At 40.1% G+C, this 24093-nt stretch overlaps 1 non-coding gene across 1 annotated transcript; it reads left to right on the plus strand.

Annotated features, from left to right (window-relative positions):
* Positions 1-18321: 18321 nt before the first annotated feature.
* On the plus strand, positions 18322-18440 carry LOC145416183 (5S ribosomal RNA). The gene has a single exon (XR_013900227.1). It is a non-coding gene; the product is annotated as a 5S ribosomal RNA (ribosomal RNA).
* Positions 18441-24093: the final 5653 nt, after the last annotated feature.

Here is a 24093-nt window from a genome sequence, read left to right on the forward strand (position 1 = left end):
CCTTTTTTGACACATGCCTTTAGTCTTCTTCCACTATCATTCTCCCCTGATACTCCACCACTACCTGCCCAGCTTTAACTAATATTCAGATCACCGATCACAAACACTCTTTAACGCTTGGGCATCCGTCATATCACTTCATCTGGCTGATCCCAAAATCTATCTTTCCCTGACTCACTTTTATCATCACAAGGCGCATATGCTACAATCACTGCCACTTTGACCTGTCTTGGAATTGACAGTACTACATCTCGAGCAGACAAATTTTTAATCATTTATACACCCCTGCCACTCATCGCCCATCAGCAATGGAATCCCTTCTTTGCAATTTAGCTGTGAATTCGTACCCGACTTTTTATATTTCACATCCTCCCACTCCTCCATTTCACACCCATTTATCTTTGTTTCTTAAAAGGTCATCGCGGAGCGCCCAGCACTCTGATGTACATTCACCATTGCCACCCTCTTACACTCCTCAGTCACCCCTCTAACATTCCACATGGCCAACGAACCTACCCAGTTGGTTGTGGCCCTGAAAATTTATTAAGCTTTCCAAGGCTCTGAATTTTCCCCCATTTGGAAAAGCTATTTTTTTAAATTTGGGGAACCTGAGGGACACTACCTCTACCTAACAACTCCTGGAGGATATTGTTGTCTTTCTGCAGTTTGAGTTTGATTAAAGATAAGTACTGTGTAAATATATATATATATATATATATATATATATATATATATATATATATATATATATATATATATATATATATATATATATATACGGAACTCTAGTCGTGGCGAGCAGAATTTCATGAACTTTCCAGTGGTAGTAACTTCTTTCTACAAAGACCTATAGTTTTCAAGATACTCGTTTAAAGAGAAAAATATGAAATCTGGAGAGGATTTATACATGAGGCACGTGGCCGGTGACCCATGAAGAAGTAGAGTGTTGCTGATTGTTTCGCTTTGTGCCATTTATGTCCCACAATGATAGACTGCAGTATGATGTGAATTTTTCGAAAACTTTTGTGTCATGAATTGCAGAATGATGATCATCTGCATCACTGACAAATGGGTCCTCAAATTATTTGATGCTCATTACATATCAGTTTCCAAAAGAAAGTTAATGACCATCGACTAGTTATGTGTAAGTCAAAATAATACTCGTCATTCTTTTTCTTCCTTCTACGTGAGTGTTCGAGTCTGTGGGAACCTGGGATTCTGTGTGTGTAGCTGATGCCGTGGGTCACGTGTGCCAGCAGGCAGCATCCCTGCTCATACTCTGTGACGGTTCCCCGAGCGCCATGGGCCTCCTCCACTTCCTCCTCACCCACGACGGCGCCTCCAGCCCATGGCAGGTGGCTAATCTCCTGACCTGGCACCAAGACCCCTGGCACAACTACCGCCACCGCCACAACTCTGCGTCTGGACTGACGCTGGTGCTGATCCACAATGCATCCTCGCTTCAAGCCCTCGAGGCCCTAGAGCCTGGTTGGGTTTATGGCCCAATATTGTTGGTGGCACTTAACCCACACCAGGACTTCAGGTGAGTGAAGTACCATTATGACTTTACAGCATATAATACTCGTATCATCACTTCAAGGCCTGAACATCCTTTCGCACATGCTAGGTTGGCAAAACAATATTAATACTGATACTCAACCCACATTAAACTTCAGCAGCATACCATTATACAAGCGATTACGCAATACAGTAGGCTGGTATGGTATCCTTGCTTCAAGGTCTGGGCTCCCTTCACCCTGGTTGGGTTTACGGCCAGTTTTGACGCTGGCGGTCAGCCCATAACATTACTACGAGTAAATGTCATGCTATTATTATTAAAACTGTACAACATATAGTGTTCTTAATACCCACCAATAGTATCTTAAGTATGTGATACTTAATGACAGAATAAAGGTATTGACAGGCTTCCATCATCGACTAAGGAATGATGTCTTTACTTTAACACCATCCTTATATAATAAATGTGTCCCTTAATAATAAAGTGTAGCAAACGTATTGACAAACTTCCAACACGAACTAGGAAGGCTGTGTTCTTGTTTTACTACACTATCTGTCTATCTATCTATCTATTGCCAGGCGCCTCAATCCCGTTCGGGGTGGCCACAAACAAATCGCCTCCACGTCGCCCTGTCCCCCGCCGTTTCACTGCCCCACTCCCAACTCCCCCCCCCCCTCCCATATACCTCTCCACCCCATCCCTCAATCTCATCCTCGGCCTCCCCCTCCCTCTTCCCCCCTCCACCTCACTCACATACTGTACACTCTCTTCGTCAGTCTTTCACCCTCCATCCTCTCCACATGGCCAAACCACCTCAGTGTATTCCTCCTAACGCTTCCTATCACATCCACATCCACACCACAACGCTCCTTTATATCCTCATTTGTCAGCCTGTCTCTCCATGTGACTCCACAGGCTCCCCTTAAATAACTCATTTCCACGGCTCTCACTCTTGACTTGTGTTCTTCCAGCAACTAAACACATATCTTAATAATGATTTCACTCCAGGTTTCGGTTATACGATTGATCTTGGTGAAGAGCTGTGTCTGATGGAAGGCATCCCCCTCCTGTTGGTTGTAGGAGCAAGCTTCCGCTGACAATTTTTTGTGAGTGACGTTTATTTCTTTCTATGCAGCAGCTGTCGCCTTGGTTGTTTTGCTGTCAGGAGCAGTTAGTCTAAAAAAATCAACCAGTCATTCAGTCTCAACTGTCACCCAACAGAGATGCATTGTTGGCTGTGAACTCTGCTAGATACTCAAGCCTGGTGCAACCTGTGGCACTGCAAGAGCCGGGTAAATACGGTGTGTCTCTCACCACCCTCTTCCCTTTCAACCCTCCCTCTCGCCGCTTTGATGTGCAGGTAAGGCCGATTGTTGCTTCCCTCATACATTTTGTGAGTTTCCTCAATTGAAGAAGCTTTTTACTTTTGTAGCTGAATGTAAATTGGGTTAATGTATTGATACGATTTCCTTGCTGCTAGTAGTTTTAAAAGCATGATTTTCATCAGTAGGAAAAAAAAATATGGAGTTTTTTTAACAAGTTTATCCATGCCTAATAATCGATGTTTCTTGATTCCTTTTTTACCATCAAGTCCACAGTGAATGCACAAAAGCTACCTATTAAAAGTTTCATTGTTAACTACTGCATTTACTCTCTGATTCCAATACTGTCTTTTACGTACTACCAGGCGATTTTATTCATGGGAGACGTTTGGAAGTGTAGGGAATAGATACAAACTCCTTTAAGATTCTCTTTAGCTGTGAGAACTCTTTCAGATTCCTAATATAATAGTCTGTTTGTGGGAATAATAGACAACAGTCATGGTACGAAAGTGGTTAAGTTAATCTGCCAGCTTCCCCATTTTATAACAGAAGAAGTAGTAGTGGTAGTGGTTTCAGACCCAGAGTGAATTAACTGTGAATCCAGAGAACCGCAAGGTGAAGTTGCTTAAGTTCACCATCCTCCTCTCGAGGGGTTGGGGAAGATGAGGGACGTTTACTTAAGCAGGTAGAGGAGTTACATAATTAGATATGTGCCAGTACGGAAATGCGTCCCTCTGCATCACCGTACAATAGCAACTGTATGGAATAAGTTATGGCATTTTGGAACACACCCCTGACTTATGGCAAACTCTCATATTTCTGAGGCTGATATCCTTGCTTCCACCAGATTACAGTACCGAAAATGTGTGGAAACAGTTGCGGTATTTTGAAACTCATCCCTGAGCTAATCCCTTGACCCGGACGACTTTTTTTTTCCCCTTCCTTTTCTTTCTTTCAATGCTACCTTAGGCCAACTCTTTATTTCAAGGAACAGGGGTGATATACAGTGATTACTTAGTTAAGTTGTTCTCTCCCAGACGTCTCCCCTAAAAGTACATTTGTAGGTCACAAGGATAATGGAAAAAATAGTTCCTCGCCCTGAAAAATATAACCTCTTCAGCTAGATGGCGTTTTCCTTGCTATCTCATGAAAATTTCACTCAACTAGGGACGGATTTAATTTACTGACTGATTAATGGCGCTGCAAAAGCTTTACTAGTCTTGTAGAAAGTAGAAAATGAGTTATGAATCAGTAGTGATGGGGTAGGTCACTTCAATCCGATGACTTATATTTTGCTTTTTCTTGTCACCTCTGGATGACATTTTTCGTTGCACAAGAGACTTTTATAGCTGGTGGACCTACGTAGCACCCATCAATCCGCTCCGTTACAGATCCTCCTTAAGCTGAATGATATCGTCGGGTGGAAGCGAAAACAAGATATACCATCGTACTGAAGTGGTGTCTTACGAGAAGTGTCTGTATGTCTGTATCTAACATACTCTGGTCTTGCCATTCACTGTACCCCTAACATTACAACTGCTCTAAAACTGTTCAAAATACGGAAGGAATGTACCCACAAGAAACGCATGTCAGTATATAGATACAATTTTAGCTCGAAAACATGGCATTGTTGCCTGCACGTGCTTCCTTACATACCATAAAAAGCAAAATTTTACAAAAAATGCCCTGCCAGCATTGTGCCAAGTAATTCCATTTTTGTAGCATCTTTTCAAACGTCGGAGAGTATTTTTCTTGTCATAGTGTTTTTTTTTTCTGTGCTTCATAATGCTGTCACACAAAATATTTCATGCTACACATTCTGTCGTCATTGCCAGCAGGGAGGTGTCAGTGAACTATTGATCCTGATAATATTAGCACGATAACAGCTCGTAAAGTAAGGATAAGGTGGGAGTGGTATAATGAATGAAATCTCAATATGTAGGTATAATTCCTCCATCTGCCTAAAATACGGCACTGTGTTCTCTTTCATTCTCAGGTACTGCCAGCCGAGGTTCCTCTGACACAACGACAACTGCTCACCGACAGATTTGCTAATTTTGAAGGACATACCCTGGAACTGGCCAGCTGGATAGATGAATTTCCTGTACTCTACTGGTCAAACGGGACAAGTAAGATTAACCAGATCATTTTTTTTTTTTTTAATTAGATAGAATTGGTTATGAATAAATCTTCAGAACGAGAAATGTTTACTCTCTGTTAAGATAATATAAGTTAGAAGTATTGGCTCTGTCGCCGTCAAACACCATAAATGTGGCTGACCATTTTCAGTTGTTCTGATCGGCTGTTTAAAGTACGTTTAATGACCTTGGCTGCACACCTGATTGGGAGTGTTGACATCTTGGTGTTCAGATTTTCTTGCACTATTGTAAATTTGTAGATTCAACCAATACTTATTTCAATAGTTCAATGATTCACTGATTTAATAACATGTACCACGAAGTATTTAACAGCTGACCAAAGAAAAAAAGCTTTAATGTGGCACATGAAAACGACTGTCAGCGTGTCAGTGCACCTTCCATATGGTTCCATAAGTTTGGTGAAAAAACATAAATATTCATTTCCCACAGCCTTTGTCGCTACAGTGTGTTCGGTAACACTTTAAAGAGACTGTTGCACATGTGAGAGAGTATTTCCCAAGCTGGTGAAATCAACATCTCATCAGAGAGATGCAGCAATGCTTTATTTACTTTACTTAAAACTGCTCGCATGGTTTGGTGATATCACTTATAATTGAAGGACACTTTAAGGATAGAGTATGCTGCTCTCATGCAGTAAAGTGCTTTGCTGCTAGGCTGTAATATTTACTTTTTTATTACTAATATATCAAATACTGGAGGAGGCTATAGTGATGTACGGATAAAAGAATGTACCAGGACACTAATCTAAAAGCGTAATAATATCACATTTTCTATACCTCAGCATTTTCTTATGAATCTTTAATCTTACCAGTCCCTTTGGCATGGACCAGTGCCAAGCAGTGCACTGGGCCCGACCTGCCATTGGCATCGACCTAACCGGTGCCACCACCAAAAAAAAAGTGTGGTGACTAACTAGGAAAATTTTCCTGTCTGGCATCTCGCTCGGCTTATCAAGTGCGCATCTTGACACTTATCACCTCGTTGCATTAAAAGTGGCAAGACTTTTCTTTTTTCTTTTTTGCGAAATACTATGCGTTGATTGTTTCGGTCGGCGTGACAAAACATTTCTTTAGCAAACTACTGACACATTTCTTTTGAAACTGTTATTCTAAAACCAAAGTTGTTAGCATCGAAATGGCTGAATATTTGTGTAAGCTATAGAAAGTTCAGAATTAAAAATACATACGCGATAAACAATAAAATTCCACCGTAATACGGTATGTTTCCCATTATCTACATCATTTTCGTTGTATCTTCCATCTAATGTACGTCCACCACGTTTGAACAAAGGATAAATAGTCGAAAACAATGTTTCCAGGTATACAAATCTACTCATCGGGGATGCCGCCAGTCACCAGCTTCAGCGATATATTATAACCCACCTCGGTGAACAATGACACTTCTGCTGTCGACTTCAAGTGTGCCTGCGCCAAACCAACAATTCTAGATTATAAATATCAAAACAGACAGACTTTGGAAGTCGATATCATCACAGTAATTACTACAAAAGTGGTAGTATAGAGTGATTGTTTTACACTAAAATGCTGCTGCTCGTTATATATATATATATATATATATATATATATATATATATATATATATATATATATATATATATATATATATATATATATATATATATATATATATATATATATCATCAGCCGTTTGAGTGTCCACTGCAGGACCGGCCTATCCCTACTGAAGTGGAGACGATACAGCCAATGTATCACTACCAAGTGGCTTAGGCTGTCTAGTAGAGACTGTATGTAGGGTGTGAAGTGCTTGTAAGTGTAATTATTGTGTTGGAGTGGCTTTGGATGTGTGTGTAGTCTGTGAACCAAGTGTAATCGGCCCGCGCAAGCCGACTGGGTGCAAGCATACTTTATAGTATGCGACAATGGTTCAACCACAGCACCCCTGATGTCCGCCAAAGCAGTACGTGGCCAGAAGAATGCTCCCAAAGTTTATTACCCTGGCGGGGCGCCAACCCTCGTTCTTCAGCGTACGAAAACGCACACTTTACCACTGAGGCTCATCTATATATATATATCTATATATATATATATATATATATATATATATATATATATATATATATATATATATATATATATATATATCAGGTAAACAGAAACAAATAAAACTTAGTATGGCGTCTCCTACATGGCATCAAAATTATAAGAGGATGAAAAACCAATGAACGGCAATGTGATTACCAATTATGAGCTAAGACTGTGATGGTGAGCAGGCAGTAATCTTATTTCCATAATGATGTGTGAGAAACTAAGGCAGCTGAATGGTCTTCTGGAGGTAACACAGATTCAAGGGCAGGGCAGGGAGGGGAAGAGGTAGATAGGTAGTGAGTTATCTAGTTGGGTGATGTGGAAATAATGAACTGGTTCCCGGGAGGTTCAAATGTGGACAGCTAAACTTATCTGTGAAAAATTGTTCTGCGATAATTATTACTAGCTGCATAGGCCTATTGCCACGCTTGGGTCCCAAACATAGTCTCGGGTGGTAAGTGGTGGCGACCATCATCCACTCACTTGATGTAGTGCTGCCTACTTCCTGCTTCACAAGTACCATTGTGTATCCTTGTCTACCCTCCTCTCTTTCCCCTTCTCTCTTTCCTTTCAGTCACTTTTTATTACGCTTCTTACGACTTCCGGCGGCTGTACACCGAGAGATGTTTAACGGTTTGCTGTAACCCAGGAAACCATTTAGAACGCTGGATGGTAACCATATAACCAGAAAACGCGTGAAGCCTGCTATGATGCCTCTGCTAACTGGTTGGAGGGCTGCAAATGCGGCGTCCATCCAGGAACTAAACCACTAAACTTATGCAGCGTCTCATATCGCAAGGCTCTGACAACCGCAAAGGAACAGCTTTTCACTGCATAGACGGCCCTGCAGGGGCAGTTGCTTGTTTGCGGTTGATAGTCTGCTCGGCCAGACAGACAGGGGTTGAGGAACAACAACACAAAGTCTCGTGTAATCTTGCCCTGTAAAGCAGATTCTGTGTTATGCGGTGATCTCAGGCTTTGCTGCCACGCTGTTAGGCCCTGTGATCTCACTGAAAGGCAGGAAGGTACAAATTATTCCATTAGCAAATAAAGAATAACTTGCTCGTCTTGTCGATTTCTCTAGTTGCCTGCCTCCCAAACTGTTTACCATCTTCATTACCCACCTACCTCCCTACCTACCTACATACCTACCTGCTCTTTTATGTCTCCCTGCCTACTTCTCTATCTGCATCCCTGCCTACCATACTGCCTACCTTCCTTCCTTCCTGCCTGCCTACCTACTTACCTACCTACCTACCTAATTACCAACCTACTTACCACTCTACCAACCTACCTACCTACGTGCCTAGTCTATCCACCTCCCTGCAAATCCCACTACCTATCTACCTGCCTGCCTGCCAACTTCCTTACCTACCTCTCTACCTATGTCCACCATCTAATGAGTAGCAACAGAGGTGCCCACATATTTTTTTCAGTTTGCGAGTTCCTAGTGGTTGTGTCAAAATCATAATGGAGGCATAAATTACTTCTTTTTGAAGGCCCTTTCCAGTGATACCAATGTTATGTTTATATTCCTGTACACAGTTATTGGTTATTGTGACGGAGTTGCGCTGAGCATAATTATTGACTACTCCTGCGAAGGAGGGACGATTCATTTAACACATCAATCGTCAAAATCAGTCTTTAAATGCGATTTTTTAGAGTGCGAACGAATAAATAAATAGAAAACTCTCATCACGACTCAATCTCACCAAGACCACAGCACTTCGTCTTCCTGAATGTCACATCTAGTGGAACACAGACCTGTAGGTGCGTAAATATCTGTCCAAACAACAACAAGATAGCTAATTTTTCTCTGGGGATAATTTTGATGAATGATAACAATTTGATAATAACTGTAAATGATGATGAAGCTTCAATGCACCTCCTTTTCAACAGACAGCACAGCCCTCGGGATGGCCTTGACGATGCTGAATGTTATAGCTGATCGCCTCAACTTCACCTACACCATTCAGGACGAGCCCCCAGATGGTCAATGGGCAGAAATAATCAATGGGACTTGGACGGGATTGGCGGGACAGCTGGTAAAGAGAGAGAAACATTTGGTAATCAACACTCTGGCTCTCATGTACGATAGAGTGGCAGTCATGGATTTCTCAGTAGCTGTCACTACGGACTCCTATAGCGTCGTTCTCAGGGTAAGTTTCATGTAAGAGAAAAATAAATAAATAAAAAATAATCATTTCATCATCCTGACTCGGGGCATGGGGTGAGACAAGACTGAGTATCAGGGACGTACAAAAGTGAGAGAACTGACACCAGCGAGCCTATTAAGAAGAAATAAATGAAGTCAGAGGTATAAAGTAAAAAATATATATATAGTGATAGGTGGAAAATCATGAAATGGTCTGGTATGATGGTCTGGTAATGAGAAGCAAATGGAGAAAGATGAACTAAACATATGCAAGCCAAGAGAGGCCAAATCGAGAGTGAGGTGGAAGGATGGAGTGGAGAGGTATGTGGGAGAAAGTGGAGCGAGATGGTGAGAGGAAGGCCGGATAGCACAGGACAGGGCGATGTGAAGGCAGTTGTTTCGTGGCCATCGCTTGTGGGTTTAAGGAAATTGGCTATAGACAGATATATTATGAGAAGAAGCAAACTTGTAGGAGTGACACAATCATGAGCCAGGAGACAGTGGCCTGCTTATGGGTTTGCCGGCGACGTACCGTTGGCATTCAATTGAGGTCAGTGGATACTCCAAGGAATGTCATCAGTGGAGTTATAAGTCAACTTCAGGTATGATATTTTAATAGCCTAGCATGTAAGCTTAGTTGAAGGCCCACAACAACAACATAATGATAGACGTGCTTAGAAGTCAGTTGATATTCCGAGGAAAGGGAGATCTCTCAATCAATAAGGCGTCGCCTGATCTTAGTAAGATAAATCAGCAAATAATCTGGTACAAGCCTAATTTATCAGTATGGTTACGTCTCCATTCAGACGCACGTACAAACCTGCTTTTACACTATTTAACAAAAATCATAATCATCATCATCGTCCGACCTCCTTATCCCACCTGCAGGTATGGTCCAGAAAGCAAAGAAAAGAAAAGAATATGATAGTGGAAAAGTAATCAACAGTATGCCAAATGAAATGGATTAGATATCCATTCATTCACCATTCGTACCTCCAGAATCCTGGCTCCAGTTCATAGGTGTACCTTTCCACACGTAGTTTCATAATTGCCTCTCAGACCCAGATCTTCCAACGACCGTCAAATTAAAAAGGGGCTTCAAACCTAGTCAGGCACTCCATTGTACAAATTTAACCTAGCCGCCTCGATCCCTTGTCTGTTACCAAGTCTTGTCAACCTCCATACCTCTCTTTCTCACACACTCATTTATCAGATCCATCCACCTTTTTCTCGGCCTACTTCACCTTCTCCCACCTTCAAACTCACTCACATTTACCGTCTTTTTTGAACCCTGTTGATACGTATCCCCTACATATTATCATATAACCTAAGTAAACTTTTTGTTTTGTGCACAGAATTTATTACCCTGCTTCTTTCACGAAATACATTATTTCATTTCCTATCCACTCTCCTCACCTCCGCCGCTTTAACGCCTGACTTTCGTTTTCATACCACACCCATCTCACACACTTTGTTGATTCTGGTCACTATATTTCTTCATGCAATCTCCTTGCACCTGAGTCTGTTTTTGTATCAAGGTCTTCATAGCACCATCCACTTTCTATCCCTGTGCCACTCTGCTTTCCACTTCTTTTGCGCATTTGCCTCTTTTTTTTCCTGCCGTTTCACCCAGTTTCTTACACTTTCACCAGTTCATGTTTCTCTGTTCGCCAGATCATCATACTGTGACTCAGCTAAAAAAGAAAAAAAAAACTAAAATAAGCACGATAAAATCTTCAATTTCAATAGATCTGATGGAAGCATGATAAGCTGAAGGTGTCACCCTACTGAATAATTTGTGGGAGATGCCCATAATCCCCTTATTGCAAGGGGTCATTCCAAAGATTATTATAAGAATCAGGTGGCACCAAAACTATACCTGTACGGAAGAGTAAAACATGACTTGAATCCAAGAAAGATTGAGTAAACTGTTCTGCGCGTGGTGTGTGTGTGTGTGTGTGTGTGTGTGTGTGTGTGTGTGTGTGTGTGTGTGTGTGTGTGTGTGTGTGTGTGTGTGTGTGTTTGATGTGTATACTCTAGGCATAGACTACTCAGTGGATTCCCTGAGGCCCTGCAGTCTTTTTTTTTTTTTTTGGTATGCCGGGAAATATACTTCCATTTTGTAATTTCCCACACACGTCATGCCCTCACTAAGGAATTAATAATTATAGATAAACGTGAAGTTTCTTCCTGTACATTCAGAGATAACATGGAAACTACATACCCAGCCCTGTGATATACGCGGATATCATTGAAATCCATGTATCATGAAATCCAGTTCACCATTCACGTGCACTGCAGCCTTAGCACCCTCATGCATACTCTTCACGGCATTCAATAGGTTCCCATTTCCACATTCCTTGTCTATCCACCCTGTCATATGCTTTCTCCAAATCCATGAAGACTACGTACAATTTCCTTCCCTTCTCAAGACGCTTTTCCACTAAAGAACTTTAGATGAATATATCTCTACATATCCTCTACCCTTCCTAAAAGTTTCCGATTCTTCCCCAAATACTATAATTCCTCTGATATTCCCCTAACACTGTCAGTATGTATCCTACCATATACTTCTTTTATACTAAGAAGCCAATGCCGCTATGATTACCACACACTTTTTTCCCTTTTCCTTTGTACAGAAGAATAAATATACCTGACGCCCAATCCTCCGGGACTCTACCTTCCTCCCAGGCCAATTTACACATCTTCCATATCCATATTACTGCTATATCTCCTTCATGCTTCAGCATTTCTCCACACACTCCATCAATTCCTGGGGCTTTCCCAGTGTTTACTATCTTCATTGCTTCCATTATATCTAACCTACTGTTCTCTTCCTCCCTTCTTACCTCCCTCCTTCTCCCAGCCATTCCCCAGCCACCTGCTGTATACTCGCATTACTTTCATTCTCTATGTTTAACAATTGCTTAAAGTGTTCTCTCCATCTGCTCAAATTCCTCACTTCTCCACTATCAATCTACTATTTTTATCTTTCTCACCGCTCTTAGCGTCTTTATCACCCTGCCTAACTCTACCTCCTTCCAGAAAATTTTCTTGCATTCCCTCCACCTTACATTCAAATTCCTTATAAATTTCTCATCCACTCTACTCTTACTCTCTGTTATTAGTCTTTTCACCTCTTTCTTCCATTCTACAAATAACTCTTCCTTTTGTGTCTCAACTTCCTCCATGCCACTGCTTCCCATCCACTCACTTTATGTATTCTTCTTTTGCACCACAGCTTGTCTCACCTCTTCTTTCCACTGGGAGGGTCAAGTTCCCCATATATTGCATTATGGATGAGAGTCCATTGTACAACATAGACTAAAATACCAAAGCCTTGTCTGTCTACCTTTCATTGTTTCTGAGAATTTTTTATTTGGTGAAGAGGGCTAACCCTCCTAGAAGTCATGGTTGGAAAACTGTATACTAGGTCTGATCTAAAAGTATGTGACCTTTAGCTGGTAAAAGAAAAAAAAGGCTTATTTACGGAGTTCAGACTTTAATCCTGTTCATAATATGTCCCTTGGAACTCAAGACACTTAACCCAGCGTTCCCTCCATTACTGGAAACATTTTGTGAAGTAAGTTTTGGGGATTGCCAACACGATCTTTGTCGCATTTGTCTTTTTCATTTGTGTCCTAAAATCCCGAACTCATCAGTGGCATCTTCAGTTTAGGAAATAGCCAAAAATCGCAGGGAGCCTGTCAGGATAGTAGGGAGTTTGCCAGACCTACGTGATCCTGTACTTGGCCAAAAAAGTCCTGGATGAGGTCGGATTAGTGGGCTGGAACATTGTCGTGGTGGAGCTGCCAGTCCTCCACCGCCAACAACTCTCATCTCTTACAATGCACTTGCATTCTGTAGGCAACAGAGAGCTCCCAAGTAGTACTCTTTACTGACTCTTTGGCCTTCTGGAGTGTACTTATAATGAGCAACATGTTGGTAGTCGAAAAAATGTCAGCATGAGCTTTACCTTACTTTGAATTTGCCGTGGTTTCTTTGGCCTTGTTGATTCCAGTGATTTCCACTGTGACAACTGAGTTTTCATCTCTGAGTGGTGTCCTAATACCCAAGGCTTAACACCATTTATTATCTTCCTCATGATGTCCTAATTCTGATCAGCAAAGTTCAATATGTCAGCGAATGAAAATGCGATGAACAAGAAGAACACGAGTTCAAACACACGATGCTCGGCAGCGACTTGGCTGGGCGGTATTGCTGAACAATGTTCAAGTATGCGCACAGTGATGCAAGGTTATGCTACACCGAGTTGCATCCCCTTGTTTCTACTGGTTTATGAGAGAAAAAAATATATATATAAATATATATATATATATATATATATATATATATATATATATATATATATATATATATATATATATATATATAAATATATGGTTGGGTACTTTTTTATCAGACCTCATATAAAAGCAAACCTTTCCAGCAACCAAACGAACTCATCTGGGAAATGTCATTCAAATCTTTCACCTATTTCTGGTAATTTTTATTTCTGGGAGGAAGCTGATAATCCCTTAGCATCACTGGGGGGTTCACGCTCCCCAAAAATCGCATTATGGGTAAGAATCCATTGTGCAATATGTACTAAGGTATCCAAAGCAGTATTTGCCCTCCTTTCGGTATTTCTGAGAATTTTTAATTAGGTGAGGGGGCTGCCCCCCTAAAAATCGCTGGAGGTAAATTGAATATAGCGGAAAAATGAAGAGTAACCAGACGAACTCACTTGGGAAGTTTCATTCAAACCTTTCTCCTGTCTGATTTTTTTTTTTTTTACCAGCCCACGAAACATGGGTGAAGTCATACTTCAAAACTATCGACGTGGAGTTTCTTTTTGTGCATTTAGAGAAAATACGGAAACTGAATGCCTAATCCAGCTATATGTATGCCAGTTTTGTTGAAATCCATCTGCTCGCTTTTCCCTATTTCTGATTGTTTATATTTTGGGGAGTGATTGACCCCCCAAGTATCAGTGGGGGTACACGCTCTCTAAATATCACATTACAGATTAGAGTCCACTGTACAACATGTACTAAGATACCAGAACCATATCTGACCATTCACTGTTACTGAAAATTTTTTATTAAGTGAGGGGGGTTGATCCCCCAAAAAGTCAGGGTTGGAAAGTTATATAATGTGGAAGACCTTTGGATTAACCAGACGAAATCACCTGGGAAGTTTTATTAACATATTTCTCCTTTTCTGATCGTTTTTATTTTTGGGAGGGGGGCTGACCTCCAAGCTTCAATGGGGGCAAGGTCACTCTCCCCAAACGTCGCATTAGGGATGAGAGTCCATTGTACAGCATGTACTAAGACATGGGTTCTTAATCTTTTTCCCTGTTTAGGCCCTCAGCGGATTCCCCGCAATATCTCTGTAGTGTCGTAGCAGAGGGGTAACAAATAATCCGTATGTTTAGCTTATGGCAGCATGATGGCAACTGAATCTTTATTCAGCTGAAGCCAAGAATACAGTTCAGTTCCATATGTATTGCTTCATTACAATAATCTAGTTTCATATGCTTGAGATTAATAATTCGTAACAATGAACCCATTAATGAAGTGCTTTATCCAATGACAACAACAACCATGAAGCAGTAAGTAATACAAGGACAACCACAAAATTTACAACATTTGAACAACAATGAACACTACAGTCTCCATACCCTCTTCTGTCGAAATCATCACCACCGGTCCCATTAGGTGCCAGTATGACTTCAAAAGATGCCAATAACTTGGTTTTACTTTACATGTGGATAGCTAGTAACAGAACAAGAAAGAAAATCTTTAGGATTTTTCCTGTTTATTTTCTTGTGGAAGAACGGCAGATGATAGGGTGGTCCTTAATATTCAGTTTGAAAATTTTGCTTCAGCTGCTGCGGGACTTCGTTCCTATTGATTAAAAAATGGTGTATGCAAATCTCTAAGTTTATTAGAAAATTTTAACTGGTGCCGCATCATGTTCAAAGTTATACTATCATGGCGTAATGTTAAAATGCCACTGGGTTACCTAGGTCCCCCTCTTTGCAGAATATTAGCCCCTCACTGGGGACGGTATCATGGGAACCCAACTCCTACTCATTGTTGCCTAGTTTTATGGCTTGTAATTGCTGCCAGCCGCATCCTTCTTCGCATCTGGATACACTTGCCTGTGTTGCTCAGCGACCTGGAGAGGAAACTGCCGTTGATCTTCGTTCTTGGTCAACACTGGATTAAACTCTTGAATCAATGCTACCCCTCTTTCAGCAAAGTCATTTGTTACCTGTAGCCCCTTGACGATGCGCTCAGCTTCCTTGTAATCCTCACGACTTTCCCATGTGGATGGATCGAATTCCAGGAATGAATCAGGAAGGCCAAATAGTATGAAGATCTTCTTGGTGTTACTGGTCACAAAACTGGAAACTGTTTTCCAATTCAGTGCTGTCACCTTGAGTTCAACTGTTGCTCTCTTTAGTTGACCTTTGCTTCCTTCTTCATTAAGATCCATCACGTTTTTCGCTTCTCTTTAGGGTCAACAGTTGGATCAAAAATGGCCAGTCCAACAAATTGCTCTGACAAATACAAGTGACGACCAAATACTTTCAAGCAGACTTGTGAGATGTCCTTATCAGGATAAAGTGACAATTCCTGGAGAAGCCTCAGATCGTTTGCTGGAGCTAAAGCTGCTTTTGTTCCCATGAACCATGATTTCAGGTATTGCTTCATGATGAACACAACAAACCGCTTCAATCATCGGCCTTGCTTGAGTGTGATGCTTGTCTGATGATGGAAAAGATAGACTTTGATGCTGTATATAACTTTAGCCATCCATCTGGCATGGTGGCAAGCACCAGGGTGCTGAGACAGTGTACCACGGGGCGGTACACCACCCAAGACAACAATGGACAGTTCTAGCAGTCTCGAGGTTGGCTTTTTTGCAACTGTTTCATACAAAATGCTATGAGCTCATCACATTGCTCACTATCAATCACAGGCATTTCCTCATTGTCATTCAAGGTCTGAAAGTGTATTGTGTCAATAGTATTCCACTTGGCTTTGAACTGCTTGAATATGTGAATGTCGGAACCAGAGGAAGGTCCAAGGCAAATGGTGAAGGCCTTCTGAACAAGGATCTCAAAAATGATACCAACAAGCCAGGTGGAGGAGATCCTTGTGCAACTGTTGTTGAATAAGGGTGTACGCCCCTGTCCACAATCCGGTATTGCTGGCAGTGGTGTCGAATGTCATTCCTACCACACGTTCAGATATACTGCAGCCGTTCAAGGATTCAGTGATGGCATTGGCCATGGCCTTCCCTGTCCCTGATTCCAAACTGGGTACATTCAAAAGCTCTGAAGCTCCATCACCTGAAACGAGAATTGGAAGGCGTTCAGTGACATTTGCTCCTGTTTTATCGGGAATTAGTTTTCCATCCCAGTGCACTACAAGTGGCACAGTTGAATGCAATGATTTCTTCAGCCATTCTGCAGATTCCCTCCGACCCTTGATTCGATCTCGGCGGATACGTTGCCTGTTGAAAGTATACATTGTTGGATATTGTTCACAGGCAGAAATGGTCGCAAAAAGCTCCTGCTTTTCATTACTGGCGCTGACAATTTCACTTCATAATAAATAAGTGCTTAATAATAACTCAAAAGGCAAATCTCCGAAAAAAGAAAAAAAAAAATACTGGTATTATAACAATGTAGCCACCAATGAAGTAGGCCTAAAACAAACATTTTTCTTCACATAACAAAAAGATTATCACAACAATAATTTTGTATATTAGGCACAAACTTTGGGTACGATGCAGCACCAGCAAATACCATCCAATTCGGCTAAAATTGGGTGTCTCAAGAGTATACGCCTAAATTCACAATATATATATATATATATATATATATATATATATATATATATATATATATATATATATATATATATATATATATATATATATATATATATATTCGGAGAACGAGTTCCATACTGCCAGGTTTTTGTCCCCATACCCCGAAGGGGAATGGACACCTGCAGTTACCGTCCCCTGTGCTAAGATATCAAAGCCGTAGCTGTCCTCCTTCTCCTATTTTGTATCCTTTATAAGTTTTGGAGGAGGCTGGCGCCCTTGAAAGTAATAGTTGGAAATTTCATTATAGTGTAGGATATTACCAAGTAAGCAGGCTAACTGACCTGGGAAACCATTGACGTCCTTTCTCGTATTTCTGATCGTTTATATTTTTGGGAGGGCGGGGGCTGACCCCCCAAGAATCATTGATGGGTCACACTTCCCAAGTATCGCATTACAGATGAGGTTCCAATGTACAACATGCAGTACGATAACAAAGCCATAAATACCCCCCTTTCATTATTTCTGAGAATTTTTCATTTGGTTATTGGGGGGCTGATCCCCCTAAAAATCACTGTAAGAAATTTGTATATTGTAGAAAACCTTCTCAGGAACTCGGCAAAATCGTCTGGGAATTTTCATTAAAATTCATCAAATAGCCTGTGAGGAGCTAAAGCACACACACACACACACACACACACACACACACACACACACACACACACACACACACACAACCTGAGTATAGGGCAATAGTACGGGGCGGGTTGCCGAAGATTGTGTAATGCTACTTCACAAGATTGATAATTTTTGTTATTATTATTATTATTATTATTATTATTATTATTATTATTATTTTTATTATTATTATTATTATTATTATTATTATTATTATTATTATTATTATTATTATTATTATTATTATTATTATCATTATTATTATTATTATTATTATTATAATTATGATAGCGGCAAGAACAACAATCCTATTATTACTACTACTACTACTACTACTATCACTACTGCTACTACTACTACTACTACTATTATTACTACTACTACTACTACTGCTATTACTACTACAACTACATTTAATAATGATAAAAATAATACCAATAATAATAATAATATTAATAATAATAATAATAAAAATAAGAATAGTAACAATCATCATCATCTATTGCGTCGGATATTGGAGGGATTACTATATATATATATATATATATATATATATATATATATATATATGTGGCCCAACAGCCATACCACGTTGAGTACACCGCTTCCCATCCGATCAGCAAAGTTAAGCAACGTTGGGTCTGGTTGGTACTTGGATGGGTGACCGACTGGGAACACCAGATGCTGTTGGCATAACGTTCTCACTACGTGTCAAGTGGGGTTGGTGGAGGATTAGTGCCCCTCCCTGTAAAACAATTAACTCTGAGCCCTTGACCACCCCGTTTGGGATACATGGCGTCTGGCAATGAATGAATGAATCATCATCATCATCACAGCAATAATACCAATCCTTGTGGAATGGATGTGGAGAGGTTGCATTAAAACAACTAGACACAATTCAGAACAAGGCTGTTAGAATTATTAACAACCCTGCCATTACAAATAATCTACCTCCCCTACAAGTAAGAAGGAATGTTGTCTCCCTTGCATTATTTTACAGATATTATTTATGGCAAATGCTCAGACGAAGTTGCATCCATGGTGCCACCTCTCCATGCCTTCCCTCGTGCTACACGGGCATCTGGTAGCGCTCATGACTGGAATGTCACTCAGCCATATTGCAGAATTTCTGCCTATCAGAATTCTTTCATTCTCCGAACTCCATCTCTTTGGAACTCGCTTCCCCAGAGTTGTTTCCCTCCAGACTTCACCCCGCAGCTGTTCAAGTCTAACTGTTACAGATATTTTATGAACAGAGGACACCAGTAATCTGGTGTATGGATTTTTTTTTATTCATTTGTTTTTCCTTCCTCTGTTCTGTTATTATAAAAAAAAATCCTAATCATAATACTAATCATAATAATAGCTAACACATAGACCGCCAGCAGATACAACCAATATATGCCAGTCCTCCAACCTTCTGTTTTCCCCCAGGGGCCCATTCATGCATTGGCAGATTTTCTCCCTCAGACCCACTTTCCTTGATAGATTTTTTTTTTTTTTTTTTTTATAAATAACAGAACGGAGGAAGGAAAAACAAATGAGTAAAAAAAAATAATCCATACACCAGATTACTGGTGTCCTCTGTTCATAAAATATCTGTAACAGTTAGACTTGAACAGTTGTGGGTTGAAATTTGGAGGGAAACAACTCTGGGGAAGCGAGTTCCAGAGAGATACAGTTCGGGGAATGAAAGAATTCTGATAGGCAGAAGTTCTGCAATATGGCTGAGTGACATTCCAGTCATGAGCGCTACCAGATGCCCGTGTAGCACGAGGGAAGGCATGGAGAGGTGGCACCATGGATGCAACTTCGTCTGAGCATTTGCCAAAAAAATATCTGTAAAATAATGCAAGGGAGGCAACATTCCTTCTTACTTACAGGGGAGGTAGTTTATATGTAATGGCAGGGTTGTTAATGATTCTAACAGCTTTATTCTGAATTTTGTCTAGTTGTCTTAATGCAACCTCTCCATATTTCCCCATGACCTATTGTCTCTGAATTATCTTACCTTATGGATCTGTTTCCCTCTGGATCTAATTTTGCCTCATGGAGATAACTGCCATATTGAACTTTTCTCCAGGGAACTTTACTTCTCATGGACCTGTTTACCCCAGTGGACCTACTTCCTCGATGGATATATTTTCAACATGGACCTATTTTCGCTCATGTTGATGTTTTTCCATATGAACCCATATTTTTCACACAGTCCTGTGTTCCCCATGGAAATATTAATCTATTTTCCATGTTAACCTATTTTTCTCATGGATCACTTTCCCTTCCAAGAGCCTATTTCCAGCAGGGACCTATTTCCACCATAAATTTATTTTCCCTGCTGAATTAGTTGTAATCCATGAAGGTATTTTTCTCTTCGGATCTGTGCTAGACGGTACATGGCATTGTGGATCCCAGGCTGCCTCTGCCACCCAATTGAGAACGGCCCGAACCCTGGTGTGGTGCCCAGGAGGCTGTCCTATCAGTGGGTGAATGGCGGGGCAGTTACGGTGCCAAAGCTCGTGTGAAGGGTGTCCCTGTAGCTATCCTGGAAGGATGCCCCAAGACCACTGCCACAGCCACTGGTCACAGCTGGTGGCCTATGGGTCCCAGATACCATGCCTGGACTTGGGACTGTGCAGGTGGGAGGGGCCTGTGGTCTGTCTCTCCTCTTTAATTGATTTTATTGACATAACAAAAAACAATTGCAAAAAGTGCAAGCCTGAGGAAACAAAATCACCCAAGAGGATCAGAGTGGCGTCTTGGAATATGGGTAGTTTGAAGGATAGAGCGGGCGAAGTAGCTGAGACCATGAGTATGAGGTGGGTGGATGCTGGCTGTGTATTGGAGGTTAGGGACAGGAGTGGATCAGCCACAGTGATTATCGGGAGGGATTGAAGATAATAGCTATTTTGTCAGGGAAGTGCAGATTGATACGGTGGTGTGGGTGTGCTGGTTAAAGAAATGTGGGTGGAATATGTCATGAATGTAATGAGGGTGAATGAAGGGATTAATGTAATAAAAATTATGTTCAGTAGGCTGACATTTTCATTTATATCGGCATATGATCCACGGTTGGCTTGGACAATGTAGAAAAGACAGATTCTGGGATGATTTGATACATGTGTCATAAAGACTTTGTAGTTACTTGTAGAGAAGTATATTTTAGACTTGTGGTCGAGCGGCTTTTATATCTTGTAGTAGCTTCCCCACCAAATGTCATGTAGTGACAGGAGAGGTAAAGAATAGTATGGGACTATTTTTATTTGTCTTGGAAATATTAAACACGGAACGAGTATAAGTCCCGGGTAGCTACCTCCCTGTCTCGCTATCTCTCTCTCTCTCTGTTCTAAGGCTAATCTCCGTCTCGACCTCTCTAGGGTCGCTTGTCTCCTTCTAAACTCTCTTTCCTAAAATCTGGTGTAGCAGGGGTGTGTCACGTGTGTTCCTCATGGTTACCAGATCTTTGTTCACGAGAGGACTGCTGACAGCTAACTGCATCATCTCCTTACTGGCCGCTGTCGTCAGCTTTCTTCAGTGTTAAGAGTGTGTAAGCATGATTAGCACTGCTCGATTCTCGCAGACACAACACCTTCTCATCATCTGACTCCCTGCTTCTATCTGTCTCTCTATCTATCTATTTATCTATCTATCTATATAATATGTAGTCTTTACCACACTGCTCGGTCGCGCGAAAATGGCGTACCATCGACATTTAATAGTCATAACATATTAATACATACTACATACACATTATAATGAACTTATAAGCTAATTAAGTGAAATACATAATATTGTAAAAGTAAATTGTATGAATATTGTATACATATAATATAGTAAATAGTGATTCACCTAACTTGTATGATGATACTGGTAATACAGAATTGTGCTATAATTGTATGACTTATATTGTGTTAATGCATAATTGTGTTGGCCTTATAACTGTAGTTATATTTTGTTAATGCAACTATTACATAAGTGTCTTGGCCTTATAATTGTAGTTAAAGTTACATAAAAGTTACATCTTGTTAATGCAACTGTTTTGTCGTTACATAATTGTTACATATAGTTTGTAGGTACATAATTGTAGTTAAAGTTACATAAAAGTTACATCTTGTTAATGCAACTGTTACATAATTGGCAAAGTGTAACATAATGCAATCGTTTGTCGTTACATAATTGTTACATATCGTTTGTAGGTACATAATTGTAGTTAAAGTTACATAAAAGTTACATCTTGTTAATGCAACTGTTACATAATTGGCAAAGTGTAACATAATGCAATCGTTTGTCGTTACATAATTGTTACATATCGTTTGTAGGTACATAATTGTAGTTAGTGTAACATAATGCAATCGTTTGTCGTTACATAATTGTTACATATCGTTTGTAAGTACATAATCGTAATAACTGCAGTCCTAACATATGCTGCGGTCGATGATAGTGATAATGTGTCATGCCACTTGTTTGTGGAGACACAATTTGCTTTTTGTTTATAGTTTATGTGGTATTTTGGCATATGTAGTAACACTTATTTTCATTTGTTTGTTATGTGATCTTACTCTATTTCTCTTTTTTCCTTCTTACTTTTCTTTCTTTCTTTCTTTTCCTTTTCTTTTTTTTTTTTTTTGTATGTATTGATTTTCTATATTGTTTCTCTTTGCTTGTGTACGCATAATTACTGGCTAATTTCCTTGGGATACTTTTTTTTAAAGTTCAGTTTATATTGCACAGGTATAACTGAAAATGATATTATATAGTCCCATATTTTGTTATTTTATATAAAAAATATATATACTATATACAGTATTAACTATACACACTGACTTGTTGTTCACCTGTACCTATCGTGGGTAATATGTGTATCAGCACTGTGTGGAAATCATTGTCTTAACGATTGTGTTGAAGATGTTCACTCTTGCTAACGGCATTTGTGTTGGCCTTTTTTTTTTTTTTTTTTTTTTCGTAAGTTAATTTATCTGTTTCCACTAGGTAGCTTTAATTAATAAATGTTTAATACAGTTCTTTTAAATGCTCACTGAGTAACTGTGATTGGATATTTTCTTTATTACTTTGTAGATATAATATGTATAGTTGTACAGTATATATGAAACACGTATTTTATGTAGGTATAAATGGTAACACTCGTTGACAGTAAATAAATGTTATAATAAATGAATGAATATATACAGTGTAGAATATTTATTGTTGGTGATTATTTAGTGATTGAGTTATGCAGATAACTGAAGTAAGTATGTGTATTTAAGCTGTAACTATACAGCACGTTTTGTATGTTTGTGCAGAAGCTTATTGTCTATCACTGTGTATTGTATAAATGAAGTAACTATGTAACTCACTAATTTTTACCGTGGTGGGAATGGTGTGAGTGGTGGTGCAGGTGGTGTGTTGACTGACGTGGCGTCTGTTCAGCAAGCACGCATGATGACAACTTCCCACGCTGGTAGCTGTGGTGAGTGAATGAGTAGCGATGAGTAACTTGAGTGAAGATGAGTGAGTAAGATGAGTTATGAGTCGTGTCTCACTCTTCGTTTGTTTGTTCCGTTTTTCTATGTCGATGTTTTCTCGGTCCTTTTCTCTAGTGATTTATTCGTTGTGGGATGAAGACTGCCGCTACTTGTAGGTGCGTGTAGAAGATTATACAGACGACGTAGAGTTGTTAATTGTAGTTGATTGTAGATGGCTGTAGTTCGCTGATTCGTCGTAGACTTGTAGACTATTTGCACTGTAGGCTGTATTTTGTAGGATTCAATGTAGAACTGAAGCTAATCTTGTAGTCTCGGTTGCTTTTGTAGAAATTTGCTTTTAATTCGGAGACGATGTCAGCAGATTTGCTGGTTTGTCGTTAAGCTACTTGCAAGGCGTCGAGTGATCTCTTGACCTCTGCATCAGCGTAATGATTTGGGAGACGGAGGGGGCTGGATGGAGAGAATACTGTCAGGAGCTGATGTTGTTGGTTGTTTTCAATCTTGATATTTTGTAGGAATTTAATGTTGATTCATAGACGAGGTTCGATATCGTTAAACGCTGCTACCAAATGTCATAAAGACTTTGTAGTTACTTGTAGAGAAGTATATTTTAGACTTGTGGTCGAGCGGCTTTTATATCTTGTAGTAGCTTCCCCACCAAATGTCATGTAGTGACAGGAGAGGTAAAGAATAGTATGGGACTATTTTTATTTGTCTTGGAAATATTAAACACGGAACGAGTATAAGTCCAGGGTAGCTACCTCCCTGTCTCGCTATCTCTCTTTCTCTCTGTTCTAAGGCTAATCTCCGTCTCGACCTCTCTCTAGGGTCGCTTGTCTCCTTCTAAACTCTCTTTCCTAAAATCT

The sequence above is a fragment of the Coenobita brevimanus genome, chromosome 104 (genome assembly GCF_032717465.1).
Source record: "Coenobita brevimanus isolate Jiangsu-jjx chromosome 104, ASM3271746v2, whole genome shotgun sequence".
Lineage (NCBI taxonomy): Eukaryota > Metazoa > Arthropoda > Malacostraca > Decapoda > Coenobitidae > Coenobita > Coenobita brevimanus.